The following is a 19,682-nucleotide window of genomic DNA, read 5'->3' on the forward strand; positions in this document are numbered from 1 at the left end:
ATGCCAGACAAAACGACACTGACTTGTTTCAAAAGCAGCAAGAGAAAAGAGATGCACAGCGCTGCTATCACTTTAGAGAGAATTTTTTATCAGACAATCCTAATCTAATGCTCTGCACTTGTTTGAAATCTTCACTCTAGACAGCAACTCTTTCTGATGAAGCTGGATTTGAGAGAGGCATGGGAATGAGACAGACAATAAAGAAAAGAAATTTGCAGAAGCTTATTTTCTTTGGCTGAGTGCCTCCATATTTAATGGAGATCTGTGTGTAAAAATAATGAATACGTGGCAGGATGACACGCTGCAAGAGAGGTAGATTCTGACATGATTAACACATCAAGAGTTAATTTGGATATGCAATAGCTAACTGTGCATTTAGATTTAAGCTTTTTAAAACTTTTTTCTTTGTTTTTATTGCTTGTTGAATAATGCAACAACATTTTACATACAGTTTGATCTTATCTCTCTACTCATCACTGAAGCTAGGAGGGGAAATAATGCACATGCATGTACATATGATTTCAAAATAACTGAGATTTCAAACATAGGACCATATATCCATACAGTTTTGAGAAAAAATAATCTGTATGGATATTTTTGGATGCACAGTTTTGAACAGAAGTTTTTTGCCTCAGGCTCTTGACTATACATAGCACAAACTGCAACTACTTTGCCTACATCAAAGCTGCACCCTTAATGAATACCTTCCTGCATCCCAGCATACTTTTGAACTGTGTTGTTCTTGTTCAGTTCTAAAAAATATAAAATCTCCAGGTCACCTGTAGAAACAGTTGATGTGCAGACTTTTAAGTCAATAATCTTTTGGTTTCCAATTAAAAACAATCAGCAACAAATGTCATTGTTGTCATGTTAATGAATTGTAGGATATTGAAAAAGCAAATACCAAACTTAGTTGTTTGATGTAGTTTATAGGAGACACAGATACATGTATCGATAGCCTGCAACAAGCCTTCTTGATCAAAACAGGTGATGCTAATTTTGCTTCCAAAATCAACAATTTTCTCTGGACAAAAAATATGAATAAATCGTAAGGACTTAAGACGTTTTAGACAAAAAGAGAGAGATAAAAGTGTGAGCAGTGATGCCAATTTGACAACATCAAAAAACAGTTTCCTTCACAGAAGGCTAGCTGGGGACAAAGATATGAAAAAAGACAGAAAACAAGTAGAAAACACTGAGTGGTTGCAGTGTAACAACCTCCTTTCTTCAAATGACAGACAGGGAGAGGCAATTACAAAATAAACTAGAGACTGGACCAATGCAGAAAGGCAAAGAAAAAAGGGTCTCTCACTGTCAGAACAGAACAACTTTGTCTACAACCGTAAATAGACAAACTGATTGAGAGATATGCCAGTTTAATAAAACACAATTTGCAATTCCCAGTGGAGATGGGTGAGACTGGAGGAAGTTTTGCAATATTTATCTCCAAATTCAGATGAGTTTAATCCAGAATGCATCAATTAAATTTTTAATATGTGGATGTTTAAGGTGTTACTTTTTTGATAAGTCACTACCTTTTTGTTCCCTTTGTTTTCATTTTTTTGTGTTTTGGTTTTATTTAAACTGTTTTGTGTGTTTATTTATTAAGAAGATAATAGCGAAGGAAGCAATTCCTATTTTTGGTTAATAGCTGTTTGGGAATCATCTTGGTGCAAAAATACTTTTGTGTTTTTGCAACAGGCTGCTAATAACAAAGCACTTAAAGATACAATTTAAAATGGGTTCTTTGCTAACTTGTCTGTGGAAACAACACTGGTTCATCCCTTGAATTAGGTGCCTTTTTATGTTTGAATTTGAATATATTTGAATATTGTTAAGAGGCTTATCAAACCAACAAACTAAAAAAATTCTTTTGAAACTGTTCAGGTACAAATACAATGCTAAAGATGAACGAAACAACAGCCAATAAAACTTGGAAAGACTTCAGGAAGCCTAGAGGAGTACTGTTCAAGGCGACTTTAAAAAAAATTACAAAACAAGACTCCTTGGAAGTAACATGTAAAGCCACGAGAGATGACTCAATACTTTTGGAGCACTGCCAAGATCCAAAAGTGGCCAATAATAAACCGCTCCAAGAATTGTTGCTATTGCCAGTGCTGGAAACCGCTTGGTAACCCATCCATCCATCCATTCGCTTCCGCTTATCCTTTTCAGGGTCGCGGGGGGCGCTGGAGCCGATCCCAGCTGTCATAGGGCAAGAGGCGGGGTACACCCTGGACAGGTCGCCAGTCTGTCACAGGGCCCGCTTGGTAACCCCCTCAGTCAAAGTGACCAATGGTAAGCCATTTGTAAATAGTGGTATTTGCCAGTGTTGCATCGGTCAGCCACTTGGTAAAAGTGGTCAGTGCAGATGCTGCAACAGTCAGGCACTTGGTAAACTGCTTGGTAAAAGTGGCTAATGGTGTGTTACTTCTGAATTGTGGTATCTGATCAATCAGGCTTGGTAGGCTTTTGGGCTAACTATGTTAGCAAAAGCTAACTTAGCGATTAGCTACTGATTCAATAACAGAGTAGGCTTAAAAACAACTAAAAATGATATTTTCAAGACTGACATGGGCAAGACAGCAGAAATTCTTCATTCAGTTGAGATAAACACAAATTCAGATAGGGCTCATTAAGTGAACATAACATCCAGATTATACATAATAAGGGATCAAGGCCAAAATAAGTGCAACTGATACTAATATAAACTTCAGAAAGGTGGCCTTACAATAGAACCCCGACTGACCAGTTTTGGAGGAAGAATAAAAAAGAGAAGAGAAAATACACTTCAAAATCACATCATAACACTCGCATAACAATAATGTTGACTTTCCCATTTGGTAATTTTAAGGTTTTTTTTCTTGCTTACTGAAGGACAATGAGAACACTGTGGCATTTTTAATGTTAAGAAAAATAAAGCACATAATGCGTTCTTTATTAACACTGACTAAAACAACATATATTAATGAATTAATATAAATACATTATTTTAGATTTTAGTGCATAAGAAGTTAAACTTTAACAGTTTAATTCTGTCATTAAAACTAGCTTTGTTTATCTCTGGCTTCCTTCATTTGATCACGCCTTGTTCATTCCCTAGCCTGCAACTGGTCCATATGCTCAGGTATAATTATTCACTGGCAAATGTGAACAAAACCACATATCCCCTATATTAGCATCTCTATACTGGTTGCCACTCAGTTTTTGAATTGACTTTAAAATTTAAACGTTGTTTGTTTTTAAGGTATTGTGTGGGTTGGGACCTTCTTACCTCTGATCTTTTATGTTTCAACGTTCCCTATAGATTGCCCAGGTCTGTTGAGCAAATGCTCCTAGCTGTCCCAAAGTCCTGATTAAAGCACAGAGGGGATTGGGCCTTTGCAATTGCTGCTTTGAAACTGTGGAACAAACTGTCACTTCACATCAGGACCTCCCCAACAGAGACACTTTTAAAACCCATTTGAAAACCCATTTTCTTTCTCTATGACCTTTAAATCAGAATGAGTTCAGAGCACTCCTTGTTTGTTTTGTTTTTACTCAGGTTCTCCCAATGTGTGTTTCCATTCTTAAACTGTCATTTTATCTTATGTTTCATGTTATTTGGTTAGCTATACAGTATTTTGGTCAACCGCTGTTGTTTTTAAGAAATAAACTTAATGTGACTTAACTGGTCATGATGGTCATAACTGGTCAAGAAAATCATTCAGTAAAACAAAATAAAGCAACTATACAATTATTATTTAACTTAATGTAACTTTTCCTGACCCAACTTCTCATACGCAGTGTGCAAAAAGATTTTTTTATTGCCTTCTACTGCAGACTTGCGTGCATTCAAAATGACACAAACAGTCACATAACCTTATGTGGTCAGTACAAACAAAGTTTTAACAGAGAGGTACCATCTAACGAAGCCCAATCCCAAACTGCACAGGGTTACTGTCTGACAAAAATAGTAGACTGCTCTGGAGTTCTGGAGCAGCGATGGATTGGTTTACTGACAGGCTGACCATTACAGCATCAGCACTGACCACTTTTACTAAGTCAACACCTTGATGCTACTTTTCCCAAGAGGTTAACCGCTGCATCTTCAGCACATACCATAATTTGGGAACAGCACACTGTATCTTGGGGTCTCTTGACTCTTGCTGACTTTTGGTATTGTAAGTGCACTGTATAAACCCTGAGCTTCAGCTAATGAATATCCTTGGTCATTTATAGGTAGCCAGTAAAGTAAAAATAAGCTAAGCAATGTGAAAAACAACATGTAATGCAATTAATTTTGTCTGTGATTTATAAACACATTTAAAAACTGCATTCCCAAGAGAAAATTAATGTTTTTCAGTATCCCCGTAATATTGTAAAAACACCACTCTTCCTGTACCCAAACCTGCTACTGAATTTGTAAAACGCAAAAGCCCTTTTGTTTTCTAATTGTACTGTGTGTCCATTTACTAAAGTAGACTGTGTAATCTGCATGTGTGTGTGGTAGCAACTAAGTCTCCATGATATAAACCCTTAAAACCTTAAATGATATCATCAAGAGCTGGTTTAAGGTTAGGATATGTCCACTGAAAGTGATGAAAACACTATGAGTGTTTGTGCATCAATCGACATGTGGGTCTCCTGGCTGTAATGTGTTAGCTTGACACTTGGAAGACCTGATCAAATTGTTGAGGCTGATTGCCAGCAATCATATCTCTGCTTACTTTCTCCCTCTGTGCCCCCCTCACACAAACGCGAATGCTTTCACACATGCTGTTCTGTCTCAGTGGGCTCATCATCTTCTATCTCTTGTTTCTCTCTCTCTCTAACTTCTGTGGACTGTCTTACTCTCTATTGCCCAGACCAGTGCAACCCTGTGTCTCTCACTCCTGCTCTAACACTTTCTCACATTCACACAAGCACATACGCACACATAATGGTGTTCATTTCACAGCACATTGCCGCCATTATTTGCCATTTCTACCGATGGCCATAATCATGAAGACTGAGATGAGTATATGGTGAAATTATTCCCTCTCCAGTCAGATCAGCCTGCCCTCATTCTGTCTTTCTCTATGTCGCATTATCCACAATGTATCTTGTATGCTCGTAAATTAGTTTGTATGTGGATGCATTTCATTTTTGAAGTCATGCAACTTTTAGTCAGTATAATAATTTCATTTGTTGTGTACTTGTGAAGTATTATATTTTACATGTAAGTGATAAAGGAAATGTACTCTGTGTAAGCATACCAGGACTACAGCAATCTGGCTTCAGAATAATTATCCCATCTTTTCAGATGCCCTACAGCTTCTTTTTGAGAAGCCATGGGTGGGATCTGTTATAGCTGTTATAATAGCTGTATTAAATAACAGGAGTTTACTTTTGTTTGCCAAAGTCAAAATGGGAGAAAAAGAAAGTGCAACACATTTCATGGTACATAAATGTAGGAGAAGGAAAGGAGGACAAGACAGCGTTTGTAAAAAAAAAAAAAAAAAAAAAAAAATCCATCAGAGATTAGATGAGGAAAGAAAAAGTCAACCAAATGAGACATCATCAGTCAAAGATAGCATGATAGATGTGATGAACAAGGTGAGAAAAAAATGGAATATTCACAGAATGAGCAGAGAGAGTTATACAAAATCAAGAGCAAAGGAGAGGAAAATGAATTCAAGAAGGAGGGTAGAGGAGGTACACGAGGAGGAACAATAGGACCGCAAAAAGACCCCCTTTTATAAAACCATGTTTAGGTGGAATAGAGGGATTCTTCCCTTGGGCTTTCTTGCTGTGTTATTGTAGGACTAAATAGAGATACAATTTTCAAAGAGAGACAATTTTCTCTCCAATGCTCTTTGCTCCATGTGAAGGTTGCTGTAATTTAGCTCTTTGCCTGGGGAGGAACATGGTGCCACTGCTAGGTCATCAGAAAGCATCAGTTCACCAAAATGCCAAGGAGATTATTTCTCTTTTTTAAGTAGACGGCCAGGAGAGGTAGAAAAGAAGTTGTTAGTATGGGGAAAAAAAGAGAAAAGAGGTGACAAAAGCAGGAAAAGAGGAGTGTTGTGGAAAGAAGATAAGAAACAAATGATAAAAAAAGCAAAAAAAAGTCTGAAGTAAACATGAGGTACAAAACCAGGTAGACCTTAGTGGACGAGGCAAGTGAGCGTGAGAGGACAAGAGTCAGAAGTAGAAACTTAAGCACAGATAAGACAAAGGAAAGAGAGAAAAGTGAGATGGTGGATGCTTGAAATGGGGTGTGGTTTCAGGAGCAGAAAGAAGAAATAAGTCTTTACCAAACAGGCGTAATTTGCAGGAATAAGGTTTTAGTCTGATCTTCAATATTCCTTCTGCTGTCTACCCATCCATACTCCTGCACTACTTGTCTCCCTGCGCTTTCCTTTTTTTAGTCTTTCCTCTTTTCCCTCAGCCCCAACTTGATTGATAGATGTCTGTTCTTCCCTGAGGCTGGTTCAGCTGGAGACTTCTCTTTGTTAAAATAAAGTTCTTCCTCACCACTGTCACCAAGTACTTGCTTGTAGAGGATCGTCTAATTGTTGGGGATTTCCTTCTAATATTGGAGTCTTTTTAGTATAAATCCACCTAAGGTGACTCCCTTTATTGCACTTCCTTGAAGTTAGGGCCCTGCAAGTGTTAAAGATGGCCCTAATTGTATAACTCTCATGATCTAATTTAACCGCAACTTTCATTAGGCCTGTGTGAGGAATGTGTGTTTGTATAGTGGAGTGGAGTGTAAAGCACTTTAGGTGGTGGAAAACACTGGAAAACTGCTGTATGTAACATCAACTACTTCAACATACACAGACTCAAAAAGCTATGAAATAGTTCCTTTGCGTTTTATTTATTGTCATTGCCATCTAAGTAGTCAGCTAACCTTTAGATAGATAAGCACAGGACAATAACACCATTAATCTAAATCATCTATTTCATTAAAGAAACTATTAAAAATTTGAGATGTATTCAGAATAGTGTCTATTCAGAAAGCGGCTAATGGGGATCCAATCAACCAGTGCACAAAGATACAGAGATGCTGATTGAAACCGGTGTCTCGACTACAATCATTTCCTGCTACTTTTATAATGAATCTAGCTGAATTTGTTAAAATTTAAATTTACTTTAAAAAAAGAAAACTAAAGTTATTTAAAAACATTTTTCACATTCAGTAAAATAGAATGTTGCAATCATAACTTTAAATATATTTTTTGGCTAACACAAGAAGGTTAACTTTAACTGGCGATGACTGACATTTATTAAAAAGAAGATTTTTCAGTACCCCCCCATTAGATTAGCAGGCTTGCAGAATAACACAAATACACACATAACCTTGGATCCTCTGTACAAACAAAGTGCTGGCCAAATACTACAATCCAGGAGTGGCATACCACTGTCCACTTTTATTGAGTGGCTTTCCAAGTGACCATTGCAGTGTCAGTCAGCACTGACTACCTTTTGAAAGTGGTCAATGCTGACGTGGCAAAACTTTTCGAATAAAATCCCTCCTATGAAAGATTTAGTAGAAGTCCAGAAAAAACTACAACTTCAGTAAGAGGATGGGCCAACTACAATAGTTTTATGGGTGTGTGTATTAAGGTTTTGTGTTTTACAGTAAAGATGCAGCTGTAGAGGGATGGAGGGTGTCCAGCAGGGAACTGGAGCAGAGCAGCATCATTATAATTCTAGGTATAAGGCTGACTTATCACCTTCTGGTCCCCTGCCTTGTGCTTTGTGGCCCATACTAATGCACACACACCCACACACATTTCCTCAGCAGCATCACACTGGGTGGGAACATGACCCCTGATCCTACTGCATGAATCACAACACACAAGGAGTACACAAATATGCTAATATATGTATAACCCTGCACATATGCACATATGTCACTACACCAATGATAACTCAGTTCTACAATGGTGAGCTCTGTCTCACACACACACCTACACACACACACCTACACACACACACAGAATTTACTTTTGACTTTGTGCTGATTTTCGGATGCTAGCCACCCTTCGGTTGCTTGGTGGTAGGTCACACATGCCCATACACAGATGCAGTGTTATTGTCTTTTCCTCACATTTGGCTCTTTTGTGCAACACTTTCTCTTCCTGCAGCATGGAACTACACACATTAGTTCCTCCATATACTGATGTGAGTACTCTCAGACACATGTCTGGGGAATGACAATATGGTAGACCGCTGCTGTCCTTGGTGAGGTTCGTCTATACAGCTCTCATTGAAAGAAAAATGAGACCACTGAATAGACCGCTGAATACCCCGTAGGATTAGCAAGTTCTCAGGTATTTCCAAAGTGTGAAAGGTTTAAAATTAGCAGCAGCATACTATTGTGCTGACTTTTTATCACACTTCTGATATCACCCAGATTGCCCACTTTATTTGGATTTTGGAAGCTTGAGTTTTTGAAAATTGACTTCTACATAATGATGAACAAATGGGAAGTTCAAACATACAGGTCCAATTAGAAAGAAATGATAGGATAGTAGGACAGTGCACGATTGTTTTTGTCTCAGTTGTCTCATGTTTTTAAAGTTTATGTTTGCACAAGATGCATTCTGACACAGGATAAGAAAAACAGAGAAAAAAGTTAATAAATGCAAAAAACCCATTGCATTTGCATCTGTAAAGACTCACTAGAAGCATATTGGATCCCTGAGTTGGCGAAGTGAAAAACCCTGTGGGAAAGCCTTTTTTGTAGAGAACCTAACAACCAGGATAGCAGAGTACTCAGCTCAGTACTGTTCAGTTTTGTAAAATAATATAGATAATCTCTTAAGAATTATGCATTTTAACAATTTTCTGCCATTACAACTGTCACTGCTTGGTAAGTTGGGCTTTGCAGAGATGGAACACTTTTTGTTGAAGCTCTGCCCCATGCAGGAAATGTATTGCTTGGTGTAAGTGATATTTCGAGAATTGTTCGCCTTTTGATTACACTTTTAACCTCTTAAATGCTGCTTCCAGTCAATAACCTGGAACTGCTCAGCTGAAGAGCTTTCTGTCAAGAGGGTGTGGGCTGCTGATTGCATTTTAATGTTGGACAAAAATATAGTGATGGAGGCATTATGTGTCGGTCTTATCTATATGGTAACGAGCAGTGTTGAAAAAATATTGATATTCTGAACACAGCTCACTTTGTAACCTCTGATTATATGGCTCAGTCTGTTAAGGAGGCCTTTCCAGTTGTTTTTCCATCTGACTGCAATCAACCAACACTCAGACAAGTTTGCACCCACACAAATTCACATATACACACACAGATACAGGTTTTAACTGAAACAACAAATATAACAAGATACAAAACCTGATGCACGTACACTAGCCTGTGCCTGCATGCGCTGGAAAGGTAAAATGCAAATACACAAACATGTATAGTTAGGTCCATAAGTTTTTGGACCCAAAAGATCTTTTTTTTTTTTTTTTTTGCAACACAGCATCATCATATAATCAAGTTCTTGAAAAAGCACAATCAAGTAGAACACTTTATGCAACCCACATTTTTATTATTCTAAAGTTGTTTTTTTTAATGGTTTACTGGAGTCTGATAAGCTGTCAAACCAAAATATCCTTATTAAAAATGCAGGATGTGTACCTATTTGTTCTGAGTTTGTCTTTACAGAACTAGACTTTTTACACAGTTCATCCGATGTCTATATAGACATCTTCATATTGTAACTTAAGCATGCAGTGTTTGCTCTATGTAACTGACTTATAGTGATATAAATTGCACGGACAAAATATTTATTTATAAAGTAACACTCTTTGTTACTTTAAAAATCACAAACTATGATTTTTTTAAAGTAAGGTATAAATATCGTCCCATAAACATCTTTTGCACATACTGGTGCACTGGCAAGAACTTGTAGATCAATGAACTGACTCAGTAGTAGCAAAAAAACCCCTAATTTTCTCAGGAACTTGTTTAATTTCAGCAGTTGTTGTTTAAATTAATATAAAAATGATTATATTTTCAGTTTTTAACAACAGCCGTTTTCTGCTCCCGCATTGATTGGTACAGGCTTTCAATTTAACTGTGACTTGTTAAAAAATTTAGCGTCACATCCTTATGAGCCAAACAAAAAAGCATAATTTTGGAAGTACAGTTATACAAACTAATAAACACCGATTTGTTTTAGCTTCCTACAATATATTTTTTTAACTTCAGAGTGATTGAAACAGCAATTATCCTAATAGTTAAATTTCCATTCAACAGTTTTCCAAACAATAACACTTTTTTTGGTATAAGTTCCAGAAGATTGTGTGCAATGCAAACTTAGCATGTTTATATGTGTTGCCTCTTTAATAACCTTGTCTCTAGAGACAGTTGGGGGATTATTGACTCCATATTTACTGTGACCGTGACTAAAAATGCTGCCACCTTACCAGCACTAATGGATTATCTGATTGCCTATATTTTTGTGTAAAAACATTTACTCTAGTTCTTTCTGTCAAAGCTAAAAATGGCCACATCAGAAATGTAATCCACAGGCATTTGACGGTGTGACTACTATGAAAATGAGCGAGCAATTTGGTGAATCTAGCTGTTAAAACCAGATACAGTCTAAATACTTACTGACATAGTGAAGGACACTAGAGACGTGAGATTATTCTTCACTCAGGAATATCTGTCTTTTCCATTAAAAAGGAAATTTAAAAATGTTATTATAACCAAGATTATTACACACTTTTTTTATCCTTTTGTTGGATGACTTCTTGAGCTGTATTGTAGGAGTAGTCGGTATCTTGCTCACAAAAACTAAGCAAAAGTAACAAATAATATAACAATGTAAGTTTCTGGAAAAATATGTTATCTGCAAGAGAGCATTACAAGGAGAACATACTGAGGTCTCTCAGATACAGAGAGACCTCACCAAAAACAGCCTGTTTTGTAGAATACTTCCACAGGCAACAGTCTCTGCCAACTTTGATCATCATGCTCTTTTTATTTATGTACTATTTATTTACTGGTCATAGGTGGTTCTGCATATATAGCAATAATATTAATCAACCTACAGTCAGTGCCCATATTGATCCTAGGACAGGATGTTTTAGGTGGATTGATAACAGGCTGAAAGGGACGAACAACAGGCTAGATATAGGGGATGAGTAGGCTCTGTTTCCTTTAATGTGTGCCACAAAATGCTGGAGATTTTCTATCAGTCTGTTTTTGCGAGTGTAGTATACTTTGCTGTGGTGTACTGGGGGAACAGCATCAGAGCTGGTGACACCAGAATGAATAAACTGAACAGGAAGACAGGCCCTGTGATTGGCTGCAAACTGGACAATTTTGAAGGTGGGATTGAGAGGTCATGACTGAAAAAAACTGTTATCCATCATGGATAATCCTAACCACTGTTTTCCCCACATTATTACTGTTATTAATCTTATTTGATCTTATATACAAGTTTTTTACTAAGAAATGCATATGCTTCAGATTTTGGGTTGAAGGCTAAGTGTCATAACCAATAGTACAGGCAGGACTCAAATGTAGGACCAAATTCTGTGAGTTTATTTACAGTGCAAGTAAGACAAGGAGCTATTTACAAAATCTTGAGGCTGGGAAATTTCATTAGTGAATCCAAGAGATCCAAGCCCCAATCACTCAAGGGTCCAAAACAGAATCTTTCACAACAGAAAAAATTCAGACTTTTGCACAGAGGAAAGAACAGGTAAGGAGCTGCCAAGGAAAACGGAGGCAAACTTGCAAAATGAGGCTGGTTTCACTAATGCAGTTTGTTCAGTGCTCAGGTGGACTGTAGGATCTCTCTCAGCATAAGTAGTGGTGGGTTGATCAGCAGATGACAAACAGATGAGCTTGATAACTTCAGGTGTACAGGAATGGAGGGAGTATCCTATGGATGCCTATGGATTCAGGGGCAAGACATGGTTAGCAATACACACACACACACACACACACACACACACACACCCGTGTGTCCGCGATTGTAATGCATTTGATGATGAGGGTCAGTGGCCTTTCAGATCTTCACTGAGGCAAAGGGGAAATGAATACAGCAAGAGGGAGTAATGTGAAAAAAGAAATAAAATGAATTCTAGAGTAAAAACAAAAGTTTAAGAAGGTAAAAGATAGGTTGCCTCTCCCTCCATTATATACATATGTATGTATATATATATACATACACATACAGGGAGTGCAGAATTATTAGGCAAGTTGTATTTTTGAGGAATAATTTTATTATTGAACAACAACCATGTTCTCAATGAACCCAAAAAACTCATTAATATCAAAGCTGAATGTTTTTGGAAGTAGTTTTTAGTTTTAGCTATTTTAGGGGGATATCTGTGTGTGCAGGTGACTATTACTGTGCATAATTATGAGGCAACTTAACAAAAAACAAATATATACCCATGTCAATTATTTATTTTTACCAGTGAAACCAATATAACATCTCCACATTCACAAATATACATTTCTGATATTCAAAAACAAAACAAAAACAAATCAGCGACCAATATAGCCACCTTTCTTTGCAAGGACACTCAAAAGCCTGCCATCCATGGATTCTGTCAGTGTTTTGATCTGTTCACCATCAACATTGCGTGCAGCAGCAACCACAGCCTCCCAGACACTGTTCAGAGAGGTGTACTGTTTTCCCTCCTTGTAAATCTCACATTTGATGATGGACCACAGGTTCTCAATGGGGTTCAGATCAGGTGAACAAGGAGGCCATGTCATTAGTTTTTCTTCTTTTATACCCTTTCTTGCCAGCCACGCTGTGGAGTACTTGGACGCGTGTGATGGAGCATTGTCCTGCATGAAAATCATGTTTTTCTTGAAGGATGCAGACTTCTTCCTGTACCACTGCTTGAAGAAGGTGTCTTCCAGAAACTGGCAGTAGGACTGGGAGTTGAGCTTGACTCCATCCTCAACCCGAAAAGGCCCACAAGCTCATCTTTGATGATACCAGCCCAAACCAGTACTCCACCTCCACCTTGCTGGCGTCTGAGTCGGACTGGAGCTCTCTGCCCTTTACCAATCCAGCCACAGGCCCATCCATCTGGCCCATCAAGACTCACTCTCATTTCATCAGTCCATAAAACCTTAGAAAAATCAGTCTTGAGATATTTCTTGGCCCAGTCTTGACGTTTCAGCTTGTGTGTCTTGTTCAGTGGTGGTCGTCTTTCAGCCTTTCTTACCTTGGCCATGTCTCTGAGTATTGCACACCTTGTGCTTTTGGGCACTCCAGTGATGTTGCAGCTCTGAAATATGGCCAAACTGGTGGCAAGTGGCATCTTGGCAGCTGCACGCTTGACTTTTCTCAGTTCATGGGCAGTTATTTTGCGCCTTGGTTTTTCCACACGCTTCTTGCGACCCTGTTGACTATTTTGAATGAAACGCTTGATTGTTCGATGATCACGCTTCAGAAGCTTTGCAATTTTAAGACTGCTGCATCCCTCTGCAAGATATCTCACTATTTTTGACTTTTCTGAGCCTGTCAAGTCCTTCTTTTGACCCATTTTGCCAAAGGAAAGGAAGTTGCCTAATAATTATGCACACCTGATATAGGGTGTTGATGTCATTAGACCACACCCCTTCTCATTACAGAGATGCACATCACCTAATATGCTTAATTGGTAGTGGGCTTTCGAGCCTATACAGCTTGGAGTAAGACAACATGCATGAAGAGGATGATGTGGACAAAATACTCATTTGCCTAATAATTCTGCACTCCCTGTATATATACATATACATATACATATATATGTGTGTGCGTGTGTGTAATAATCTGTCACTGGTTGCATTAGGTCTGTGACAGACCAGTGACCTGCCCAGGGTGTACTCCAGCTCTTGCCCTATGGTGCCTATAGCTCAAATTGCCGAAGATGTTGATATTGGTTTTGATAGAAAGGTGTCAGAGTACACATTGCATCAGTTTGTTGCATATAGGGATGCACAGCTGTACCAGTCAGACTGCTAATGCTGACCCCTGTCGATAAACGAAAGCGCCAACATACGCAGGTGAGGCTATGGTCCATGGAGCAGTGAAAGGAGGTACTGTGGCCTGATGAGTCACATTTTATTTTACACTACATGGATGACTGGGGACATAGGTGTCGGTTATCTGGGTAACCGACACCAGTATGCACTATAGGAAGAAGCCACACCAATATAGGCAGTGTAATAATTTGGGCAATGTTCTGCTGGGAAACTTTGCGTCCTGTCAAAGTAACATCCATGTGGATGTTATTAGCATTGTTGCAGACTATGTACACAATTTCATGGAAACTGTATTCTGATGTCTGTGGCCTCTTTCTTCAGGATAATGTGTCCTGCCACAAAGCAAAACTTATTCAGGAATGGTTTGAAGAGGACAACAATGAATTTGAGGTGTTAACTTGACCTCCAAACTTCCCAAATCTCAATTCAATTCAATTCAATTCAATTTTATTTATATAGCGCCAAATCACAACAGCAGTCACCTCAAGGTGCTTCATATTGTACAGCATATCCTTTAATAATAGATACAGAGAACAACCCAACAATCATATGACCCCCTATGAGCAAGCACTTTGGCGACAGTGGAAAGGAAAAACTCCCTTTTAACAGGAAGAAACCTCCGGCAGAACCAGGCTCAGGAAGGGGCGGGGCCATCTGCTGCGACTGGTTGGGGTGAGAGAAAGAAGACAGGATGAAAGACATGCTGTGAAGAGAGACAGAGATTAATAACAAGTATGATTTAATGCAGAGAGGTCTGTTAACACATAGTGAGTGAGAAAGGTGACTGAAAAGGAAAAACTCAATGCATCATGGGAATTCCCCGGCAGCCTATGTCTATTGCAGCATAACTAAGGGAGGATTCAGGGTCACCTGGTCCAGACCTAACTATATGCTTTAGCAAAAAGGAAAGTTTTAAGCCTAATCTTAAAAGTAGAGATAGTGTCTGTCTCCCGAATCCAAACTGGAAGCTGGTTCCACAGAAGAGGGGCCTGAAAACTGCCTGAAAACTGAAGGCTCTCCCTCCCATTCTACTTTTAAATACTCTAGGAACAACAAGTAAGCCTGCAGTGCGAGAGCGAAGTGTTCTAATAGGGTGATATGGCACTACAAGGTCACTAAGATAAGATGGGGCCTGATTATTTAAGACCTTGTATGTGAGGAGCAGGATTTTGAATTCAATTCTGGATTTAATAAGAAGCCAATGAAGAGAAGCCAATACATTGTCAATCACACACACTCGACACATGTAAACATAAATAAGTTTGATTTAAAAAGTTCAAAAATCATTTTGACTCTTTGATTTCAGCATGTTGTTCTTTGCGATGCTCAATCCAATCAAGCATTTGTGGAATGTGTTGTAGAAAAATGGAAGCCTCACCTCACAGCTTACAGGACTTAAAAAATCTGTTGGTAACAGCTTGGTGCTCAGCTTGAGGGGTCTAGAGGAGTCCATGCCTTCATGGGTCATGGCTGTTTTGGGAGCAAAAGGTGGACCAAAATGACCAGTGTATATATAACTGTTGAAGACATGTCACATAACTGGTTAAAAGACTTTTTCTTTCTTGCACTTTATAATGACATGAAATAACATCACATATTATCCTATCTTCTTCTGTAATGTTTTATTGTAGTTCAGAAATTATTTTAAATACCTTCACATATATGAAAAACAGCTTGAGGAAGAGGAAGAGCCGAAATGTTGAACCAACTTACAAATCTACCTGTAGGTAAATTCTACATGTTCATGTTTCTACAGAATGACTGTGGTGATTGCTTTGAAATCTCTTTGGGCTGCTTTTCGTCTTTGCATTTCGCTGTTAGGTTCGTGTTCATACATAAACACTAAAAGAAAGATTCTATGTCTGTCCTAATTAGGATAAAGATTTGTGTTGTGCATAGCTGTATCCTATTAGTCTATATAAACTGGTCATTATGAGACAGTGTGTTTCAGGTAATTTTGCAGAGTTATGAAAAAGTAATGCAACATTTTGCATTACTTTTAAGAAAATTAATGAGTAATGTGTAATACAGTACTTTTCTGTAGTAATGACGCCAACACGGCCTGTACCAAACACCAAGTCATGATGGCTCAGGACCAAAGCAGTTGGTTTTATTCTTGTGGCTGATTGGTCTAGATCTCTGTCCCTCTACTGTCTGCAGATGACAGTGTGCAGATCAAACAGATTGTCTTTGTGATGGACCCCTTTGAAAAACTGCAGCTGAAAGAATATTAAAAGACCATGGAAGAGAGATCAGGCACCAGCCAGATACCTGCCTGTAAGTGTGAATGTGTATGTGTGAGTGTGTGCTGGGATGTGAAGAGCTCCTTTAAAAAATAGATGAAAAGTGCTGACATTGCCAGTCATTCTGGCTTTCTGCACTCTTCTACACACACTTAAATATGCAATGCAGACACACAGCCACATGGACTGCTCTCTCCATCTTCTAGCTATTGTTGCTTGATGTCCAGTCATATCAGTTCATGACTCTCACTGTGTCCTAATTGAAATCCTGTCTATCATTCACATACTTTATAAACTTTTGTTCTCACCCACAAATATTACAAACAGTGGTGAGAATGTTGTTAATGCAACACTTTTGCATATTTTCCTCTTTCTCTCACTCACTCACACACAAATACACATTGATTAGAATCTGATCAGAGCTGTGCTAATCATTTTTCTGGTTTACTGAATATATTCTGAGGAGGTACAGACAGAGAGGAGCTTATCATCTTATACCACCAAAGCTTATTCAGTCACAGTATTCACTACTGGGCATTAGACAAGTGTCAGTTATTTATTTATTTATTTATTTAATGTACTCATTTAAACTTGGAAAAAGGTACTAATGCCACTAATGTTAACTATTATTGAACATTACATTTCATAATTTCAACACATACACCTGTTTTTGTACACAAAGGGCAAACAAATGCTGGTAATGAATTAGCCTTACAGATAAAATTGCTGACTTGATAGAATAGATCTGATTCATATGTATCCTGGTGGAATTAGAACATTAGAAAAAAATTAACAGCTCTCACAAAGTGCATTATTTACTATTACACATAATTACCATGTGAATACTGCTAATGCTAAAAAAAAGCACATGAGCGAATGTCATAACATGTTGCAAACACATATCAAAAAATAAGCTCAAAGTTAGCCTACTATTTTAGCATGCTAAGGAAGCTTTGTTTTTACTCTTCCAACTAAAAGATTATACTTGCCAATAAATTGCATCATTGTTTACGACATGTAAATGTGTAAAATGCAATGAATAGTGTTGGTTACAGTGATTTAACTGTGGAATTGTTCTATTCAGATTACTTGCAGCTGTCATGGATACAGTTCAATATAGCTCAGCTTTGTTGCACAGCACTTGCTAAGCCATATATTATTCAATAACAGAGTTACATCACCAATATTGTCATATCAGCAACTCCAGGCAGTCAGCTCAGACAAGAAATGTAACAACAGCAGCAATTTACAATTATACAGGCTATACAAGTATGCCTATATTCACCATCTACAGGGATCAGCTGCAGCAGACTGATCACGTGCACAGACAATAAACAATTAATACTACGCTTTCATAATTGATAAATTTCATTTTGTCATTTTTAATTCAAGCACACACACAAAAAGCTTCAGACACAATATTTACTGGGAATAGCAACACATTCACTGTTTGATGTGCATAACACATACCATGCACAAGATAAAATATCTAGACAGTCACCTAGTACTGAATGTGCTGAATAACACGAGATGATAGGTATTTGGATGTGTTGTAAGCTTGATAAATTGCTTTTCCAGCAACATTATCATTACTGTTAGAAAAGAGGACTTTTATTACCTAAAGAATTCCAGTTAACCCAGTGGATGCAATATATTATTGTTTAACCCTTGATGGAAATTACTCTCTCAGTCAATGTTTCATCTTAGAAACAACTTAAGACTCATTTTTAGGTGAATTTCTTTCTTAAGAACCAGTTGGTTTTTGATGTGCTGGTGTGCACACCAACAACAGTTAAAAGAGGCAGGTGTCACTGTGATGAATGAGCTGTCGACAGACCTTTGGCCGGTGTCATTTCTGGTAGGTAAAGGCTTTTCTCCATCTGATACACTGACTTCTCTTTTTTAGTCCTACCTTCCAATATCTCTTACAGTCACAGTTCTTCTGCACATTATTCCTGATAATCTCATTTTCTAAGTGTATTTTTCCCTTGATGTCTTTTTTCTTACTTATAGCCCATACTCCAGTATTCTCTCTTATAGTATGTCATCTCTTTTCCTGCCAGAGCTGGGGTTTTCTTCTGCGCTGCTTTGCAGAGATTTAATCAATTCCTCAGTTGCTGTGACTTCCATGCGATGCCAGGCCAGCTAATTTAAATGTGAAGCATTTAAAATGTCAATTACAAGCTAATTAAATTAATGGCACAATGTGATTTAGCCATTTCACTCCTCTCGCCCTGAGCGATGGATAAATTGTCTCAGCTCAGGAGTGGAAAAGGGCTAAGTGTTTAATACAGCTGCGGCTTTACTTGCATAAACACATGCACACACACAAAGAGACCCCATGTGACCTATTGGGAAATTGGTTTTAGAGAGGGGAGGAGAGAAGAGAAGAGGAAAGGAGAGAAGAGGAAAGGAGAGGAGAGGAAAGGAGAGTAGAGTAGAGGTAGAGAAATGCAGATGAAAGATGAAGAGAAAAAGGGATGAAAAAGGGGTGTTGAATTTAACAAGATAAAAAATATTTTAATTTGATTTGATAACAAATTGAATAATAAGTAAAAGAAAAAGGAAAAAGTAGGAAATAAAAGATCAATAGAAGACAATAAAAATGAAAAGAGAAAAGCAGAATGGGAAGGAATAATAATCTTTTTAGGAAGTACCGATCACATAGAGAGAATCGAGAGAGGGCAGCCTTTACATGCTGCAAGTATTCACATTATGTTGAATTTGTGGCTGAAAAGGACAAGAACATAATCATAATCATAGTAATTATCATTGTCTTTCAGCTGCAAAGAGAGCTACTTCAGATTTGAAGAAGTACCTGCGAGCTATGAACAACTCCACAACAATGACAATGAAGCCCATTGAGGAGTAGAATGGCAGTAATCTCGAAATGTAAGAAGCACTTTGCTTTCAGACTCCTGGCTTACTTGTGGTTTCTGGAGTTTCCAAAAGTAGAATGGTAATCAGAGGCTTCAGCTATCAGACTCCTGGCCTGAGACACCAGGTTCTGGCTTGAGCATTTAATTGGTGTGTAAAGTAGATACTTTTAACTCTTAATCCGTTTTTTTTTTTTTTTTTTTTTTTGCCAATAATGCATATCATTAACTTTTTCTTCTCTCTCACCCGTTATGTTCTGTCGACTGATCATCCTCCCCAATCCTGGTAGAAGTTTTTTTTATTTTTGAATTTTTTTTTTTTTACAGTTAACAGAGGTTTTTTTTCCCCTCTGGACTGTTAAAATAAATAAAAACATGAAATACAACAGTTCCCTATGATCTCAGTAAGGTGTTTACCAATGGAATGAACATCCCTGAGATACTGTTGCTTGGAATTGTAATGAATTTTATTACACTGATTTTGGTCAAGGTAAGGTAAGTGACTTTGCACAACAGTTAGCCTTTAGTTCCGTTAAAGTCATTAATGGCAGCATGGTGGTGTCGTAGTCAGCACCATTGTGT

This window comes from Oreochromis niloticus, linkage group LG5 (assembly GCF_001858045.2).
Source record: "Oreochromis niloticus isolate F11D_XX linkage group LG5, O_niloticus_UMD_NMBU, whole genome shotgun sequence".
Lineage (NCBI taxonomy): Eukaryota > Metazoa > Chordata > Actinopteri > Cichliformes > Cichlidae > Oreochromis > Oreochromis niloticus.